Genomic DNA, 20,987 nt, shown 5'->3' with positions numbered 1-20,987 from the left:
TACTGGCCATTAAAATTGCTACACCACGAAGATGACGTGCTACAGACGCGAAATTTAACCGATAGGAAGAGGATGCTGTGATATGCAAATGATTAGCCTTTCAGAGCATTCACACAAGGTTGGCGCCGGTAATGACACCTACAACGTGCTGACACGAGGTAAGTTTCCAACTGTTTCTCATACACTAACAGCAGTTGACCGGCGTTGCCTGATGAAACGTTGTTGTGATGCCTCGTGTAAGGAGGAGAAATGCGTACCATCACGTTTCCGAGTTTGATAAAGGTCGGATTGTAGCCTATCGCGATTGCGGTTTATCGTATCGCGACATTGCTGCTCGCATTGGTCGAGATCCAATGACTGTTAGTAGAATATGGAATCGGTGGGTTCAGGAGGGTAATACGGAACGCCGTGCAGGATCCCAAAGGCCTCGTATCACTAGCAGTAGAGATAACAGGCATCTTATCCGCATGGCTGTAACGGATCGTGCAGCCACGCCTCGATCCCTGAGTCAACAAATGGGGACGTTTGCAAGACAACAACCATCTGCACGAACAGTTCGATGACGGTTGTAGCAGCATGGACTATCAGCTCGGAGACCGTGGCTGCGGTTACCCTTGACGCTGCATCACAGACGGGAGCACCTGCGATGGTGTGCTCAACGGCGAACCTGAGTACACGAATGGCAAAACGTCATTTTTTCGGATGAATCCAGGTTCTGTTTACAGCATCATGATGGTCGCATTCTTGTTTGGCGATATCACTGTGATCGCACATTGGAAGCGTGTATTCGTCATCGCCATACTGACGTATCACCCGGCTTGATCGTATGGGGTGCCTTTGGTTACACGTCTCGTTTACCTCTTGTTCGCACTGACGGCACTTTGGACAGTGGACGTTGCATTTCAGATGTGTTACGACCCGTGGCTCAAGCCTTAATTCGATCCCTGCGAAACCCTACATTTCAGCAGGATAATGCACGTCCGCATGTTGCAGTTCCTGTACATGTTGCAGTTCCTGTACGGGCCTTTCTGGATACAGAAAATGTTCTACTGCTGCCCTGGGCAGCACATTCTCCAGATCTCTCACCAATTGAAAACGTCTGGTCAATGGTGGCCGGGTAACTGGCTCGTCACAATACGCCAGTCACAACTCTTGATGAACTGTGGTATCGTGTTGAAGCTGCATGGACAGCTGTACCTGTACACGCCATCCAAGCTCTGTTTGACTCAATGCCCAGGCGTATCAAGGCTGTTATTACGTCCAGAGGTGGTTGTTCTGGGTACTGATTTCTCAGGATCTATGCACCCAAATTGCGTGAAAATGTACTCACATATCAGTTCTAGTATAATATATTTCTCCAATGAATACCCGTTTATCATCTGCATTTCTTCTTGGTGTAGCAATTTTAATGACCAGTAGTGTATTCATTAGTCTGTTGTCCTTAGTCTTAGATGATTTATAGTTATTCATAACTAATAGATTATGTAGTGTCGCACATATAGACTATAGAAAAAAGAACTGCTGTATGCATTTTTACCTTAAGCTATAGTATCTCTGATAGTCGGTGATAATACTATTTTTCATCGAATACAACACTATACGAGAAAACTGCTTCATCTGGTACACAGACAGCCTTTATTCCACGTCGTAAGTACGTCGAACTCACGTTTACTGTCAAATGCCACGGAAAGTGGAGTAACCAATTCGTCAGTTAATAGGAATTTCTTTCCATATGTCAAAGAATAATATGTGGATCACATTATCTGCTTCTGATGTGTTCACCCTCTATCACCACACGATACACAATGGCGACGACGTACAACAACGATCAGTACACAACTGATGATAGGGTGATTACAAATTGTTGTGCACACTGGTGTATTCATGCACTGACACGAAAACTCCAGTGAAACGATCGTTTGGTATTATTGCACGGGAGACCCCGTCTCTGGAAAGCATCGTTGCAATGGAACATGTCCAAGACATGAACAACTTTTTTACTTTTTTATGAAATTCTTTGCAGTCAGCAGGTGCATTTTCTGCAACGATCGTCGTCACTCTAGAATGAACGCGGGTTCGTAACCGGTCATGGTTTATATTAATGGTTGCCTATACACCAGCGGACGTACTTTTACTACGTGGTTTGATACAACCATCTGTTGTGCGGCATTGCACCCAAAGTAAAGAAACTGTTTGAGAGCATTTTCTTCTCTAACTAAGGGTAGCTGTGACTGATGAACTAAACAAGTTGACCACTGCAGCCCAATTGCATAAATTGAAACTAATCTCCTCAAGCTACTGTTAACGTCTCTCAAATGTTCAAATGTGTGTGAAATCTTATGGGACTTAACTGCTAAGGTCATCAGTCCCTAAACTTACACCCTACTTAACCTAAATTATCCTAAAGACAAATACACACGCCCATGCCCGAGGGAGGACTCGAACCTCCGCCGGACCAGCCGCACAGTCCAGGACTGCAGCACCCTAGACCGCTCGGCTAATCCCGCGCGGCTTAACGTCTCTACTACAACCGTGTCTGTCAGACAGACTGTTAACAGCGCACATTGCCTATATGAATCGGGCCCAAGAAGTAATCATATTTAAGGTTTGGCCAAAAAAACGGTAACACAAAAAAACATAATGCATTACAGTGTAGGAAAATAGCTGGCCTTAAAAACAGCATCCAGTCGTCAAGGAATGGATATATATGAATCCTGTATGGTTTTCAGGGGAATATCTTGTAGGCCTACCACTCTCCCTGCAAAATAGTGGCACCTTCAGGTGACGTTGATGGAGGTGGACAGCGATCACTATCATGTACACTCCTCTCCAAAGTGGGCCACAAAAGCTCAATAATGTTGATACCTGGTGATTGCGGTGGCCAGGAAATATCATCCTCGTGCTCATAAAACCAATCCTGGGCGGTGCGAGCTGTGAGAATAGGGGCCCTGTCGTCTTGGAACACGGCCCCACTACTGGGAACAAACGTTGTATCATGGGATGAAGCTAATAATCCAAAATGGTCACATAATCATTGGCAGTAATGCGACCTAGGAGAGTACCTATGGAACCCATGGAATACCCTTGTACGGCTGTCCATATCATCAACGAACCACCGCCATCTTTCGTTTTTGAGACGTAAATTCGGCCAGAAGTTGGAACCAGCGTAAAAGAATTACTTCTTCCATCACCCTATAGCCAGGTTTTGCGGCTTCGGTACAGCGTTTATCTGTTACGTTCATTTGTATCACTGATGGCAGATTTTCGAATTCCAGCTCATCCTGCAATTTCCTGTTTCTCGAGCTTTCTTCGTGTAGTTTGTTGCTGAGTGAGACGTTCAGTTCTGCGCTGAATTTTGCAGCTATTGTCCTTTTATTTCTCGTCGCAATCACCTTCAATGACCGACTGTCACTGTCAGCCAAGACATACGTTCGTCCGTGTGGTGATTTAGAGGATGGTGTTCCTGCGCTTTCACTGTATGCGATTTAAATCTTCGATACGGTGCCTCTTGAAACATCAAACACTTCGACTTCCTTGGTTACGGCAGCAGCCACTAATGAACGCCCACAGCTCGCCCACGTTTAAATTTACTTAGCTTCGACGTCACGCACTCACGACCCTTTTGAGCACGACTGACACGGCAACGTGTTGAGGACATAGCGCAGGTGCCGTACGTGGTCAAGTTCAACAGCACAACCTACAGGCTTGGCTGACATCTACATTTACGTTCAGGCATTAACTTCTCGCAGTGTTTCCTTACTTTTGTCCACCCCCTGCAGATCCATTTTTTCAGTCGGAAGGGTAGTAGTGACGGATACTCCCAAACAAGTTCATCTGCTAAACTGTTTTCAATCTTTGATCAACGACCATTGTACTTCTTCCAGTAAACGCTGTTTCATATATTCGGTAACAGTGCAGTGGAACAACGAGCCAACTTGCAGCTTTGGTCAAAAGTCATTACAGGTGACGAGGAGAGGTGTTATAGAAACAACGCAGTTAACCAAACAACTTTCGAAGTAGGTGAAGACTACTTCATCTTCGTGACCAAATAGATGAGGAATATTTTGCAACAAAAATTTTTCGGCATGAAATAGTTAATCGACCATGAATTTATTCCCAGTGTACCACATTAAGCAGTTTTGTTACTTTACAATGCTAAGATGGTTGCGTGAGGCACTGCAGAAAACTGCCTGGTTTGTGGTCATCAAAGGATGGCTCCTACAGCAACACAGCACTTCCGCTCACACGGCGTTGAGCGTCAGGCTGCGTTTGTTAAACAAATCATGACATTGGGTCCCCACACATCTTACTCGCTAAATATGATCTTGGTTACTTTTCCCTGTTCCCTACAATGAAAAGAGACCTGGAACAGCAGAATTTTGGAAATTTCACCAAATATATTGTGATGAAGCACACTTCCAATAGCACAATACTTGTTTTATTTTTTTGGGCCGTATTCATGTAAGTATGCCTAGTCAAACGGAGGGAACCAGATGGTCTGTTAGCACCGGCATAGCGGAACACGAACGCTGTGTTCGATTGGGAGAGCATAACATAATGATCCTAGCAGAGTACCATCGCCTTTTCGGCCAGCATATAAAATTCCAGGAAACTAAAAAACTTGTGAGGCAGCCGTGGCATCCAAACGTAAAATACGATCTTGGTCCAGCCTAAGATCGACAGAGTACGGCTACGTGCTCCCAATATCCTGGCTGTCAGCTACCCTGGTACGACACGTCGCGAGTGGTCAGTGGACAATGACCACTCCTGACGTTGTTCCGACTGTCTGGACAAATTGCACAAATGGAACTGACGTCGTATTTCCGCGACTCACAGCACAAGCTAGTCACCGTTTGCAGTGTGCTACCAATCGTCAGCAACCTTTACATCCTCGAGTAGTCTTCCGTATACCCTCCTACTTTGTTCTAGAATTGGCCGATAACAACTTATAAAAATGGCTGTGTTGGTCTCGGTCTCATGACACCGGCAGAGACACAAAAACAGTCTACGTTATAAGAAAGGTTGATACAACATGTGTGAAATGGTTTTCTATTATTTTAAGAATGTGATGAGGCGGCAGTAAACCGAGGATTCCAATGACGTAAAACACGGGACGGTGTCTCTGCACGCAAGCTGTCTACCTGGCATTTCCACACCGGAGACGGACCAGTGATCAACTGATTCAAAAGAAGATAGTGTTTTGGGTGTTCAGGCCGCATCAATTAAGATAAAACACACCAGCTTTCGACAGCATTCACCGAATCAGGAGTTAAGACTTTTGGCTTCTCCCTTATATACTCGAGGCAGCAACGTCCAGAACGTTCAAGACATGGGCTCAATTTATAAGACGGCAAGCCTTCTCGCCCTCCCACACATTGTAGAAAGACCCGTCACACCATTCAGTAGTCCATTATTACTTTCGATTCTGCATATAAGCAAATTGCTAAATCGGTGATCGGATGCTCCGTGCTGCCGTGTAAGGGAAATCATTTAAAACGGCGATGGACATCTTTTTTTTCTTTTTAATAATTTCGTCTTCCACCTTGGAATCACTGTGGAGGTTTCAGCTGCCAGCCATGAGCGTGGTCGTCGGCGAGGGGAGAAATCTGACGGATTCCCAGAAATGCGGTGATCCTGCACAGTAGCCAAACCGGCCAAGCTGTGAGCAGTGTGGGGGTGAGGGAGGTTACCGGCTATAGGACAGCCGTCGAAGACGGTCGCCCAAGGCCTTCTGATGTTAGCGGACGCCCTGGACACCGTTTTACGAGGGTGAATGCTATTGCCCAAATAGGAGTGTTTCGAGAGAAAGGACGGAGGACAGACGCTGCATCGTCTGCTACGGATTTGCGAAAGCGGGCGCCACTGTGGCGCCTCGCTTAGCCCCTGTAGTCAACATAGTCCGTCGGTGTGCCACACCCGCGGAGGCTGTGATTGAAAGGTTGGCCCTTATGTCAGCTGCAGTACAGATTTTCAGGAAGAGCTGTCATTGGCAGTTACAGTGACGTAATTTCGTAGTGGAAGATTTCGCGTCTTTGTTTAATAGCCATTGTTGGCAAAAAAATTGTTGTTTGGCCATGGTTTGTTGGTCAGTAGTGCAGCGGAACAGAAGCTCTGGCAGAACTGTGGTGAAGGGAACACAAGAGAGCCCCCCTGACGTTCGCAGGAGTCGGTCTTTACCTGCTCTTTGATAATTTGTCAGAGAGTAGTTTGTTAGAGTCTTGCCTATCTGTTCACCAGGAAAAATAGTTCCGTGGTCGAGTTTTGGGCTCTCTACCTCGGATGCCGTCAGCCTCATTGCTACACACCTAGCCACGAATCGCAGCCGTTGTCCACATCTCGAAATCTGCAGTTTGTGGTAATATACGCTGCTGGGGGAAGTGGCAACAGCACGACTATTCACGTTGGTGTGTAGAATATATGAGTCTGGCGATATACCATCTCACTTTCGGAAAAGCCTCATCCACACAATTCCGAAGACGGCAAGAGCCGACAAGTGCGAGAATTATCGCACAATCAGCTTAACAGCTCATGCATCGAAGCTGCTTACAAGAATAACATACAGAAGAATGGAAAAGAAAATTGAGAATGTGCTTGGTGACGATCAGTTTGGCTTTAGGAAAAGTAAAGGGACGAGAGAGGCAATTCTGACGTTACGGCTAATAATGGAAGCAAGGCTAAAGAAAAATCAAGACACTTTCATAGGATCTGTCGACCTGGAAAAAGCGTTCGACAATATAAGCTGGTGCAAGCTGTTCGAGATTCTGAAAAAAGTAGGGGTAAGCTATAGGGAGAGACGGGTCATATACAATATGTACAACAACCAAGACGGAATAATAAGAATGGACGATCAAGAACGAAGTGCTCGTATTAAGAAGGGTGTAAGACAAGGCTGTAGCCTTTCGCCCCTACTCTTCAATCTGTACATCGAGGAAGCAATGATGGAAATAAAAGAAAGGTTCAGGAGTGGAATTAAAATACAAGGTGAAAGGATATCAATGATACGATTCGCTGATGACATTGCTATCCTGAGTGAAAGTGAAGAAGAATTAAATGATCTGCTGAACGGAATGAACAGTCTAATGAGTACACAGTATGGTTTGAGAGTAAATCGGAGAAAGACAAAGGTAATGAGAAGTAGTAGAAATGAGAACAGCGAGAAACTTAACATCAGGATTGATGGTCACGAAGTCAATGAGGTTAAGGAATTCTGCTACCTAGGCAGTAAAATAACCAATGACGGACGGAGCAAGGAGGACATCAAAAGCAGACTCGCTATGGCAAAAAAGGCATTTCTGGCCAAGACAAGTCTACTAATATCAAATACTGGCCTTAATTTGAGGAAGAAATTTCTGAGGATATACGTCTGGAGTACAGCGTTGTATGGTAGTGGAACATGCACTGTGGGAAAGCCGGAATAGAAGAGAATCGAAGCATTTGAGATGTGGTGCTATAGACGAATGTTGAAAATTAGGTGGACTGATAAGGTAAGGAATGAGGAGGTTCTACGCAGAATCGGAGAGGAAAGGAATATGTGGAAAACAGTGATAAGGAGAAGGGACAAGATGATAGGACATCTGCTAAAACATGAGGGAATGACTTCCATGGTACTAGAGGGAGCTGTAGAGGGCAAAAACTGTAGAGGAACACAGAGATTGGAATATGTCAAGCAAATAATTGAGGACGTAGGTTGCAAGTGCTACTCTGAGATGAGGAGGTTAGCACAGGAAAGGAATTCGTGGCGGGCCGCATCAAACCAGTCAGTAGACTGATGACAAAAAAAAAAAAGCTGACAGGGAATCCATTAATCGGTTTCATCCCCCCCCCCCCCCCCCCCCCCCCATGTAGTAATCTTGTTTTCGCAGCAGATGCTCTTAGCACCACTTTCCTTTCATTGGCAGTAGGGTAGTGAAGTGTACGATCACTGACACATTAGCTTCGATTACAATCAATTTGCATCTTATTGTGGCCCCAGTCACATGTCGGTGATTCACATCAGTGTCTTCAGATAGGTCCCCTATTGGTTTTTGCCGGTGCCTCTATCTATTTTTGTCTGTAAATTTGTCAGTAACTCGCGGTGCTTGTGATTCTCACACAGCTCATATTTCAATTTAATACCCTTTTTTGTCTTAGAGTCAATAAATCTCACTGTAGTACTCCAGGTTGAAATATCTCTGTTGAACTACACAATCCCCCTGCGTACCTGCTATCATTATTTTGAAGGGAAATAATAATCAGTTTCTTAACTAAATTTATCTGAAGTATAACAAGCCCAAGATCGGTTGCATTAGCACCAAAGTGATTCAGCGTCTTTCCCAGCACACATTTGATCCGTGCCGTCGTCTTCACTCTGGTGCTGACTTGCATGTCAGTTTGGGACACATACATGCAACCACAGGCAAACTTCCAAATTGACGCATGTGCATTGAGGTAAGTTAAGTGGCCCACCACTAGTCCATCCACTGCAGGTGAGAAAACACTGTCAGACGAGCGAGGCTGTCGCCATATTTGAAACTAACGCCCCTGCCGAACTAGCAAGCACTGTCCTCTGCTTATGTTCTCACTTCAGATCCCACCCCCAAGACCTACTAAAAGCGTACCCCTATACTCTGTTAAAATTACAGTACCATTATCAAATACCAGCTACTTCTTTTATGGTAGAATTCCAATACATCGTCAATTGCGTCAGTGTCCTTTATCTCCTCGAAGAATTTTACATGTCCACTCTCTAGGCAATGTTCTCCCACAGTCGACTCGTTCAAGTGTCCTTTTTATACGGCGTTTGTGTTCAGAAGAGCGTTCGGCCATTGTGCAGATGGTTTATCCTACGTAGGTACCGGGAATTTCGCAGGGAGTACTGTAACACCAGGCAATCCAAGACCAACATCGTCTGTAATGGGGTGTATCTTCCTCGAATCTTCGAAGTAGACAGAAACACAGTTTCAACCTATACCATTCAAAAATATTATCAGTGGTAACAAGATAAACACAGAGGAGAAAACAGCCAAAGACAGACACAAAAAACAGAAGTCACACAATCCAATGATCACAAGAATGTACAAAGAAAAAAAGAAGAGGTTGAAAAATCAGCCAGCCAGTTGCAAATAAATTTTTATTAGCCCTTGACCTAGGTTTCGATATTTGTAAAAATCTTCTTCAGAATATATTTTTACAAATGTCGAAACATAGGTCAAGGGCTAGTAAACCTTTATTTGCAACTCGTTGGCTGGGTTTTCAAACTCTTTCGCTTTACACAGTTGCTGTTTCGCAGCCATGTTTAACATTTCAAAGAAAGAATGTTACTCGTCATGATGAAAGGGCCTATACTGAAAAAGCATTAAATTGTATAACAGAAAACCAAATAAGAGGACTAAAAGGTGACCCCACTCTAAGATTCTAAAGAGACATACAAAAAGTACTAAGAAACGTCGCATCTACACTCTCATAAATTCAAATCGAAAGAACAACACAAAAGAACACCAGGGCACCCACATTCAGAAGTTTACCAAAGATACACAAACTAGATGTTCCAATAAAACTGCGACTGATTTCACAACTGCAGTAGCATATTATCTGGCCAGACACATGCACAAAGTTTCTACAAAAACACCACGCTTATACACGCAACATAAGCTTAGAATACACTAACAACCTAATCAACAAAATCAAAGATATCTATATTCACAACACAGATACACTACTCTCATAAGACATAACATCAATGTACACCCACATACCACCTGAAAAAACAATCAAAATAATTGAAATACATCAGAAAAATATTATCCCACAAATAAAGGAATAAGAAATCTCAACTATTTTGGAAGTAGTTATGAGACAAAAGTATTTCAGATTTAAAGATAAATTCTGCATCCAACAGGAAGCACTCCCAATGGGGTCACCCATAGGTGACCTGCTGGCCAAAATCTTCCTTAATCACCCGAAAAACAAAATTTCTGAAGAAATAATAAAACCAGAACAGTAAAAGGTAATATATTGCTACAGCTATGTTGATGACATAATTTTCTTGATATATGAAACACACGACTGGATACTACACATAGAACCTCAATACGCTTGAACCTTGAAACTGAAAAAGACGAAAAATGAATTTCCTAGACATCCCAACAGAAAACAAAAACCACAAACACCAGTTCTCAATATGCAGAAAACCTACATCAACCACGACACTTATTCACAACGAGGCAATTCACATGAGAACCCACAAGGAGATTAGCCTCAAACATCTCATACATACACTGAACAGAATTCCAATGGACAAAGATAGCTACACACAAGAATTAAACATAATCAGACAGAAAGCCACAGAAAATGGGTGCAAAATAAACATAGTTGACAAACACACAAATACATTAGTGCACGCTCTCAGATTGAAAACAAAACGGAACTGAATCAAAGTTTTCGACCGTCAAACCTGAACGAAGCATTAAACAAGCGAAAATCGGAAGCGCACCAAAAATGTAAATTTGTGCAGTGAAACGTGTGCCCAACCCGCAGAAACATTGTAAGACGCAGTATTCACAAATGAGAATAAGAAACGAGAGTGAACACCGTCAAAATACGAAACATAATCCATGAATAACCAACTATACCAAATAGTTCTCCATGTATAGCCTTCATAAAAAAAAAAAAATACCGTTGTCCACAGATCAGTAAAACTACACAAAACAGAAAAAAAACGTTTTGGACACAAAAACAAACCCGACACAGTTCAAGACTAGCTAAGTACTACAGCGGTAAGGCCAAAACAGGCATATGCCTCTTACCGAAACATACATTTTAAAGACTGAATTATAAACAAAAATTGAATCTAGACAGTATCCTAATGACCCTCATGTATACACATGATATGGTGTACTGATTTTGACCTGTGGCTTATTTGGTTGGTAAAATAAAAGGTAGAGAGCAAAAAGTATATATAAATAACAATAACATCCGATGTAACATTCATCTTGACCGACACATGATCTGTATGTGTATATTTCAGAAAAATAAAACAAAAATCCCACTGAGATGCCACAGCTGCAGTGAAACAAGTTTGGGTGTTAAAGCAAAACAATAATTTATGTACAGGGTGATCAAAAGTCAGTATAAATTTGAAAACTTAATAAACCACGGAATAATGTAGATAGAGAGGTAAAAATTGACATACATGTTTTATTAGAACAAAAAAAAAACAAAGTTCACAAAATGTCCGACAGATGGCGCTGGACAGCAAAATGTCAGTAACTGCTACCGTGACGGGTGAGAGGTACGCCGATATGTTACAGAGTCGCATCATCCCCAGCCTAGCTGATAAACGCCTGCTGGAACGTACGATGTTTATGCAGGGTGGCGCTCCTCGGTATATTACTAGACGCGTGAAAGATCTCGCGCGCGTCGTTTGGTGATGATCGTGTGCTCAGCCGCCACTTTCGTCATGCTTGGCCTCCCAGGTCCGTACGATTATTGGCTTTGGGGTTACCTGAAGTCGCAAGTGTATCGTGATCGACCGACATCTCTAGGGATGCTGAAAGACAACATCCGACGCCAATGCCTCACTTTAACTCCGGACATGCTTTACAACATTATTCCGCGACTACAGCTATTGTTGAGGAATGATGGTCGACATGTTGAGCATTTCCTGTTGAGCATTTCCTTTGCTTTGTCTTACTTTGTTATGCTAATTATTGCTATTCTGATCAGATGAAGCGCCATCTGTCGGACATTTTTGAACTTTTGTATTTTTTTTATCTAATAAAACCTCATGTTATTCCAAGCATTTGTGTCAATTTGTACCTCTCTATCTACATTATTCCGTGATTTATTCAGTTTTCAAATTTATACTGACTTTTTGATCACCCGGCATTTGTCAAAGAGGCGGACCCCACCTGAGCTCAGAACTCCAGTATGATAACAATAAACTCAGTGTTCATTTAAACCTTGCATGATTTGAAAAGAGCCTTACCATAATTTTATTATGTTAATGGGGAATTACGTGCAGAAACAGTAGGAGTTTGGATGGGACACGATTACAGACTTAAATAGTTTGACACGTGTACCGTGGATGCAAGCTTTTCAAATGATTTAAATGGCTCTGAGCACTATGGGACTTAACATCTGAGGTGATCAGTCCCCTAGACTTAGAACTACTTAAACCTAACAAACCTAAGGACGTCACACACATCCATGCCTGAGGCAGGATTCGAACCTGCGACCGTAACTGCAGCGCGGTTCCGGACTGAAGCGCCTAGAACCGCTCGGCTACAGCGGCTGGCGCAAACTTTTCCGCTAGTGTTTTCATTAACTTTGAGTCAGATGCCTATGAATTCAGACAGCAAACTAATCAAGAAACAAACTTTTCATAGTGAAAACTTGGTCCGGCTAATACCTCATATAGGCAACGTAAAATATTGAAGTATACTATTCCTGATAGGTGACGGACTAGAGGAAGTAATCTACTAATAATTAACTTCTGGTAGATGACGGATGTAGGAGAGACGCTAGTAATAACGTTGGTAGCCTGAGTAGCATTTACGTCGCTTCGGCTGCAGTGGTGGGAGGTAGTGGTTCCGGTCCCGTGAGGCAAGAAGCAGCCACACTTCTGGCGAGCAGACTCCAGGGGGCGTTGCCGTCGTAGTGCACGACGGGTGAGAGGGAGATAGCGGGGAGGGTTGGTACAACCAGCTACTCTGTATGCCGGCGCCGGCTCGCAGAGCCACGGCCTAACTTTGTCTCACAGCCAAAGTCGTGTCCTGCTGGCACGGCCGCACGTGCCTCCACACCCAACCGCTTGTCGCTTCCTCAACGCCACGTACCAACAACCGACTCACACACACAGACTAGGAATATACAACGAAGAGCCAAAGAAATTAGTACACCTGCTTAGTGTCGTGTAGGGCCCCCACGTGCACGCGGAAGTGCCGCAACACGACGTGGCATGGACTCGACTAATGTCTGAAGCAGTGCTGGAGGGAAATGACACCATGAATCCTGCAGGGTTGTCCATAAAACGGTAAGAGTACGAGGGGGTGGAGATCTCTTCTGAACAGCACATTGCAAGGCATCCCAGATATGCTCAATAAAGTTCATGTCTGGGGAGTTTGGTGGCTAGCGGAAGTTTTTAAACTCAGAGGAGTGTTCCTGTAGCTGCTCTGTAGCAATTCTGGACGTGTGAGGTGTCGCATTATCATGCTGGAATTGCCCAAGTCCTTCGGAATGCGCAAGAGACATGAATGGATGCAGGTGATCAGAATGGATGCTTAAGTACGTGCCACCTGCCAGAGAGGAATCTAGACGTATCAGTGGTCCCAGGTCACCCCAACTGCACACGCCCCACCATTAAAGAGCTTCAACCATCTTGAACAGCCTGGACGGCCGGTGTGGCCGAGCGGTTCTAGGCGCTTCAGTCTGGAACCGCGCGACCACTACAGTCGCAGGTTCGAATCCTGCCTCGGGCATGGATGTGTCTGATGTCCTTAGGTTGGTTAGGTTTAAGTAGTTCTAAGTTCTAGGGGACTGATGACCTTAGATGTTAAGTCCCATAGTGCTCAGAGCCATTTGAACCATTTTTTAAACCATAATATACCTTACGTACTGCACGTGCTAACGTTCCACGTCTACCATTTCTTGAACAGTCTCCTGCTGACATGCAGGGTCCTGGATTCATGAGGTTGTCCCCATACCCGTACATGCCCATCCGCTCGATACAAGAGAGTCGTCCAACCACGCAACATGTTTCCAGTCATCAACAGTCCAGGGTCGATGTTGACGGGCCCAGCTGAGGTGTAAAGATTTGTGTCGTGCAGTCGTCAAGGATACAAAAGCGGACCTTCGGTTCCGAAAGCCTATATCGATGATGTTTTGTTGAATAGTTCGCACGCTGACACTTATTGATGACCCAGCATTGAAATCTGCAGCAATTTGCGGAAGGATTACACTTCTGTCGAGTTGAACGATTCTCTGCAGTCGTCGTTGGTCCCGTTTCTGCAGGATCTTTTTCCGACCGCAGCGATGTCGGCGATTTGATGTTTTACCGGATTCCTGATATTCACGGAACACTCGTCAAATGGTCGTACAGGAAAATGCCCACTTCATCGCTACCTCGGAAAGGATGTGTCCCATCGCTCGTGCGACAACCATAACACCACATTCAAACTCACTTAAATCTTGATAATCCGCCGTTGTAGCAGCACTAACCAATGTAACAACTGCGCCAGACACTTGTCGTCTTGCATAGGCGTTTCTGACCGCAGCACCGTCTTCTGCCCCTTTACATAGCTCTGTATTTGAATACGTATGCCTATACCAACTTCTTTCGAGGTTCAGTGTACATTGCTTCATACTTAACAGATACTATTATATTGCCCACGTCCATGACATCATCAACAAAACCGAATAAGAAAGTATATTCATTTACAGTGAATTTAACTTTTTCATGTTTCATTTTGTAACCAGAGATTCTGCAGTTGTGCTCCTCTTGTGGTAGCGTATCTGTTTTTGAGACTATGGGTTATTTTTCTTTGTACTATATCAAATGTATTAGTGATTGCGAATATGGGCAACCACCAACTGTTTAATGGAATGACGACAATGAAAATTTGTGCCGAACCGGGAAACGAAACCGGATTTCCCGCTTATCATGAACGGTCGACTTACCATTAGGTTATTCGAGCACAACTCACGACCAGACCTAAACTTCCATATGTCGTCGGCGAAACTTGAATGACGCTTGCCCCGTGTCGGCGGGTAAATAAAACACGGCAGTGCCTGTGTTATTCGGAATTACGCTGCAGTGTGCCTTATTGCATCGTAATTCGGAATAACACAGGCATTGCAGTATCGTATTTTTCTTTATGGTAGTGGCCTATCTGTCTTCGTTTGTGGTACATCTGTTAAGCAATGGTAAGTTCGACATGTTCTGTGCTCGGTGGAGCAGCAATAACTATGGTCGGCTATGGTGGTGGCAGTCAATGAAGGGCCCTCTAAAGCCATGTAGGGGCCCCTGGGCACACAGAGTACGGGGCCATTGGCCAAAGGATATGGAGCCCTTGAAAAATATCGAATGAAAACATCAGAATGATGTACGTTGGTTTAGTGACTTTATTGGTTAGCCTTATACAGGTGGTTTCTTTAAACATATCCGAAATTCAAAATCTTCAGTGATGTCCTCAACGCCCAATTTTTGAAGGCTGTCACTTTCTATGTACGTGACTGGCACGCAGAGTATGGGGCCCGGCAGCAAAAAAAAAAAAAAAAAGTAAGTTTGTTTGGAAGTGTTTTGTAGAAACACATCAAAATATACGTTTGTTTATTGACTTTATTGGTTATTACTTTTAGCATTATACTATTCAAATAAAAGTGAGTACTGTTTTCCAAATTATACTTCACTTGATGTTAATGATTTCTATCGAAATTTACGAAGTATAAAATCTTCTACACTGTCCGTAAAAAATATTAGTACACTAATTTCAAAGTATACAATTACTCAAGATTTATTGTTGCAACAGTGCATATGGAGTACAAGAAGTGATTACATTTCTACATCTACATATACATGGATGCTATGCAAATCACATTTACGAGCCTCGCAGTGGGTTCATATAACCACCTTCAAAATTCTCTATTATTCCAACCTCGTATAGCGCGCGTAAAGAACGAACACCTATATCTTTCCGTACGAGCTCTGATTTCCCTTATTTTATCGTGGTGATCGTTTCTCCCTATGTAGGTCGGTGTCAACAAAATATTTTCACATTTGGAGGAGAAAGTTGTCATTATAATTTTGTGAGAAGATTCCTCCGCAACAAGAAACAACTTTGCTTTAATCATGTCCATCCCACATCCTGTATCATTTCAGAGACACTTTCTCGCCTTTACGGCCTCTATATTTGACTGACTCCACTCATGTGGATGACCTCACACTTTTCGTTATTTAGGGTCAACTGCCAATTTTCGCACCATTCACATATCTTTTCTAAATCGTTTTGCAATTTGTTTTGATTTGCTGATGACTTTGTTAGTCAATAAAAGACAGCGTCATCTACAAAGAACCTAAGACGGCTGCTCAGATTGTCTCCCAAAGGGCCTATAACACTACCTTGGGGAACGCCTGAAATCACTTTGGTTTTACTCGACGGCTTTCCGTCAATTACTACGAACTGTGACCTCTATGAAAGGAAATCACAAATCCAGTCACATAACTGAGACGATATTCCATAAGAACGCAATTTCACTACAAACCGCTTGTGTGGTACAGTGTCAAATGCCTTCCGGGAATCCAGAAATACGGAATACATCTGAAATCACTTGTCAATAGCACTCAACACTTCATGCGAATAAAGAGCTAGTTGTGTTTCACAAGAACGATGTTTTCTAAATCCGTGTTGACTGTGTGACAATAGACAGTTTTCTTCAAGGTAATTCATAATGTTTGAACACAATATATGTTCCAAAATCCTGGTGCATATCGACGTTAATGACATGGGTCTGTAATTTAGTTGATTACTCGTACCACCTTTCTTGAATATTGGTGTGATCTGTGCAACTCTCCAGTCTTTGGGTACGGATCTTTCGTCGAGCGAACGGTTGTATATGATTGTTAATTATGGAGCTAATGCATCAGCATACTCTGAAAGGAACTTAATTGGTATACAGTCTGGAACAGAAGATTGCTTTTATTAAGTGATTTAAATTGCTTCACTGCTCCGAGGATATTTATTTCTACGTTACTCATGTTGGCAGCTGTTCTTGATTCGAATTCTGGAATATGTACTTCGTCTTCTTTTGTGAAGGAATTTTGGAAGGCTGTGTTTAGTAACTCTGCTTTGGCAGCACTGTCCTCGATAGTATCTAAATTGCTATCGAGCAGAGAAGGCACTGATTGTTTCTTGCCGCTAACATACTTCACGTACGATCAGAATCTCTTTGAATTTTCTGCCAGGTTTCGAGGCAAAGTCTCGTCGTGGGAACTATTATAAGCATCTCGCACTGAAGTCCGCGCTAAATTTCGATCTTCTGTAAAAGATCGCCAACCTTGGGGATTTTGCGTCAGTTTAAATTTGGCACGTTTGTTTCGTTGTTTCTGCAACAGTGTTCTGACCCATTTTGTGTACCAAGGAAGATCAGCTCCGTCGTTTGTTAATTTATTTGGTATAAATCTCTCAACTGCTGCCGATAATATTTCTATGAATTCAAGCCACATCTGGTCCACACTTATATTATTAATTTGGAGGAAGTGGAGATTGTTCTCAGGAAGGAGTAAAGTGAATTTTTTCTACTGTTTTAATAGGTATATTTTTCATTTATTTTTGGAGGATTTGGGGGTTACAATATTCAATCTCGCTACGACAACCCTGTGTTCACTAATCCCTGTATTCGTTTTGATGCTCACTATTAACTCAGGATTGTTTGTTGCTAAGAGGTCAAGTGTGCTTTCACAACAGTTTACTATCCACGTGGGCTCATGAACTAACTGCTCTAAATAATTTTCAGCGAATGCGTTTAGCACAATTTCGGTTGACGTCATATACATACTGCCGGAATTAAACATATATTTTCGCCAACATATAGAGGATAAATTAAAGTCACCACCAACTGTAATCGTATGAGTCGGGTACGTGTTTGATATCAAACTCAAGTTTTCTTTGAACCCGGTAAAAGGATCCACTTATTGTTTCGGTTGCCAACAATGACCTCTGTCCTTACTAACTCACAGGAACTATCTACTTCAATTTCGCGACAAGATAAACTACTTCTAAACAGCAACAAACATTCCACCGCCAACAGTGTTTAGCCTATCCTTCCGGAACGCCGTTAGGTTCTTCGCAAAAATTTCGGGTGAGCTTATCTCCAGCTATATCCAGCTTTCAGTGCCTATAACGATTTGAGGATCAGTGCTATCTATCAGCACTTGGAGCTCTGGTACTTTCCCAACACAGCTGCGACAATTTACAACTGTTATACCAGTGGTTCCTGTATCTACGTTCTTCCTGTGTTCGGCCTGCACCCTTTGTGACTGAAGCCCTTCTTGTGTTTTCCCGAGACCCTCTAACCTAAAAAAAAAAAAGTCAAATCCACGCCACACAGCCCCTGCTACCCGTGTAGCCGCCTCCTGTGTATAGTGGACACCTGACCTATTCAGCAGAACCCGAAACCCAACCACCCTTTGGCGCAAGTCGAGGGATCTACACTCTACACCACCGAAGAACCGTCTGAGCCTCTGATTCAGACCCGTAGGTCCGCAATCGGTCCTGTCGACTATGCTGCAAATGTTCAGTTATGCTTTCACCTTGCAAGCAAGACTGGCAGCTTTTATCACTTCTGTTAGCCACTCGAAACCAGAGAGAATCTCTTCTGATCCAAAGTGACACACATCATTGGTACCGATGTGAGCCACCACCTGCAGGTGGCTGCACCCAGTGCTCTTCATGGCATCTGGGAGGACCCATTCCACATATGTAATAACTCCAGCTTGTATGCACAAGGAGTGCACATTGGTTTTCTTTCCCTTCTTGGCAGCCATATCCCTAAGGGGTCCCATATTGCGCCTAACGTTGGAGCTCCCAACGGTCAATAATCCCACCCTCTGTTATTATCTGGATCTGGTTCAGCGACAGTGTCAGTCACAGACAGCACCTGGAACCTGTTTGTCAGACAAACCAGGGATGCCTCACTCGCAGCCGCCTGAGAAGTCTTTCACCACCTGCTACGACCCAGGGCGACCTCCCACTCGACCATAGGTGAGGGGTCAACCTCAGTGCAAGCAGTAACTGGGCTGGCCACTGGTAAGGACCAATCGGGAGACTCGGACATGCTGGACATCTGTTGGATCGCCACAGTGGTGTCCATCCACTGCAGCATCAAGCTGTGTATCCGAACCCATCACAACCTGGAGCTTAGAGCGAAGTGTCACCACCTCGGTCCACATCTGCACATAACAATCGCAGTCCCTGTCCATCCTAAGGACCGTGGAAAACTAAACTATGCAGGTAAATGGACTGTTTGCATGTGCTACGAAACTCTACTGTAGACACTGACGAAAATGCTGGAGATTAATATGCAGAGGTTCAAAAATCTAACTACTGAAGTACTCAGGTGAAACTAAATAATTCGCCCATGATTAGGAACTTGTAATTTACGGACCAATAGTACAAGTGGTACTGTGTTACCAGATATCGACCCATGCTGAAGCACCCATGTTAGTACATGGTGTAGCCTCCATGGGTGGCAATGCAAGTGCCGACTCCAGCATGCAGTCGATCATATAGATGGCGACTATTGTCCTGGGACATGTTATGCTGCGCCTGCTCGACCTTTCCACTTACTTGAAGAGCATGTTTCACAGACTGTGTATGGGCGAGCATTATCTTATTGGAACAACACACCACTTTCCTGCTGCAAGAACGCAAGAGAATGGTGTTACAATATTGTGCATGTACCGTGTGCTGGTTAGCGCCTCCTGCAGAAACAGCAAAGCTGAACGAGTGTCGTAGCTTATCGCATGCCAGACCACAAGGTCTGGGTTGGGGCTAGTGTTTCTTGGACAAATGCACTCTCCGAGACAGCGCTCACAAGATCTATGTCGTACCTGCAAGCGACCATCACTTGCCTGCAGGCAGAATCTGCTTTCATTGTTGATGACCACTGTGCGCTGTGCCATCTTCCAAGTGATCCTCTGATAACATCAGTCGAGTCATGCATGTAGATACTGTGGCTAGTGGGCTAGTAGTTTATGTTAGTCCCACAGCTAATAACCGGTCCGCAACCGCTCGTGTTGACATGTTAGGGCTCTCAAGCCCTCTTATCTGTGCTGTGGTAGCTGTACTATCTGCCACTGCTGCCCTTACAATACGACGATCCTGGCAGGCATCTGAGCTGCGTGAAGTCCAGAACCGCGTCTATGTGTGTGAGATCGTTCGCATGACCACTGTTAAGAGCAGCGTTGCATAACTGACTTAGTACGTCCAACTTGTGTGACAACTCTTCAAAAGAACCAACCCGCCACTCGGATGGTCCCAATTGGACCCCTTTCAAACTCTCTCAAGAAACGTAAGTTGAACGGTTGACTGGTTGGTTCACACGTTTGCACCACACTGAGCCTTCTGGCTGTGAACATTCCCTATCAAAGGATAAAGTAACGGAGTGGTAGCTGTGTCACTACGCTATCTGTTGGGAGACGACATTGAAACCGTTATCAGTACATCTACTATTCCCCAGGTGGCATATGCCAATATCGGGTCAAAATCTAAGTTGTCTTTCCAGGTTACTAATTTTTTTCCAGAAGTGTATTACGTCCTCAAACTCCAATTGTGGAAGGATGTCATTTTCTCTGCACCTAAAAAAAGCACTCCGTCTTCAGGCCACGAGTGACCCACCAGGACCATCCGACCGCCGTGTTATACTCAGTGGAGGATGCAGATAGGAGGGGCGTGGTGTCAGCACACTGCTCTCCCTGTCGTAATGATGGTATTCTTGACCGAAGCCGCTACTATTCGATCGAGTAGCTCCTCAATTGGCATCACGTGGCTGAGTGCACCCCGAAAAATGGCAACAGCGCATGGCGGCCTGAATTGTCACCCATCCAAGTACCGACCACGCCCGACAGCGCTTAACTTCGGTGATCTCACGGGAACCGGTGTCTCCACTGCGGCAAGGCCGTTGCCATTTTCTCTGCACCTGAATGACAAATTTGCAACTCGTTCCAGTAATTAATTTTTTTTGTTCTCTTTAGTTGTGAAAATGAACGCTCTTCATTCCAATCGCTTACCATTAGACAAAGAAATATCCTGTTAGCAACTTCGACATTCGTGAAAGTTTCTTCTATTTTATCTGCCTTTTTAGAGAATGTAAGGCTGAAATACTCAATTCTGGAGATTCATTTGTAATGTTTTTCAAGTACTGTATATTATTTTCCGGATGTAATGCATCATTTCATTTTACCTTGGTTTCTTTCGGAATAATTTTTTCGCTAAGCAAGTGACCTGTGTTAT

General features: G+C 43.9%; 1 pseudogene; it reads right to left on the bottom strand.

Annotated features, from left to right (window-relative positions):
• Positions 1-20,542: 20,542 nt before the first annotated feature.
• On the bottom strand, positions 20,543-20,660 carry LOC124712880 (annotated as a pseudogene).
• Positions 20,661-20,987: the final 327 nt, after the last annotated feature.

Source organism: Schistocerca piceifrons, chromosome 8 (assembly GCF_021461385.2).
Source record: "Schistocerca piceifrons isolate TAMUIC-IGC-003096 chromosome 8, iqSchPice1.1, whole genome shotgun sequence".
Classification (NCBI taxonomy): Eukaryota; Metazoa; Arthropoda; class Insecta; order Orthoptera; family Acrididae; genus Schistocerca; species Schistocerca piceifrons.
This window is presented reverse-complemented; position numbering and strand designations above follow the sequence as displayed.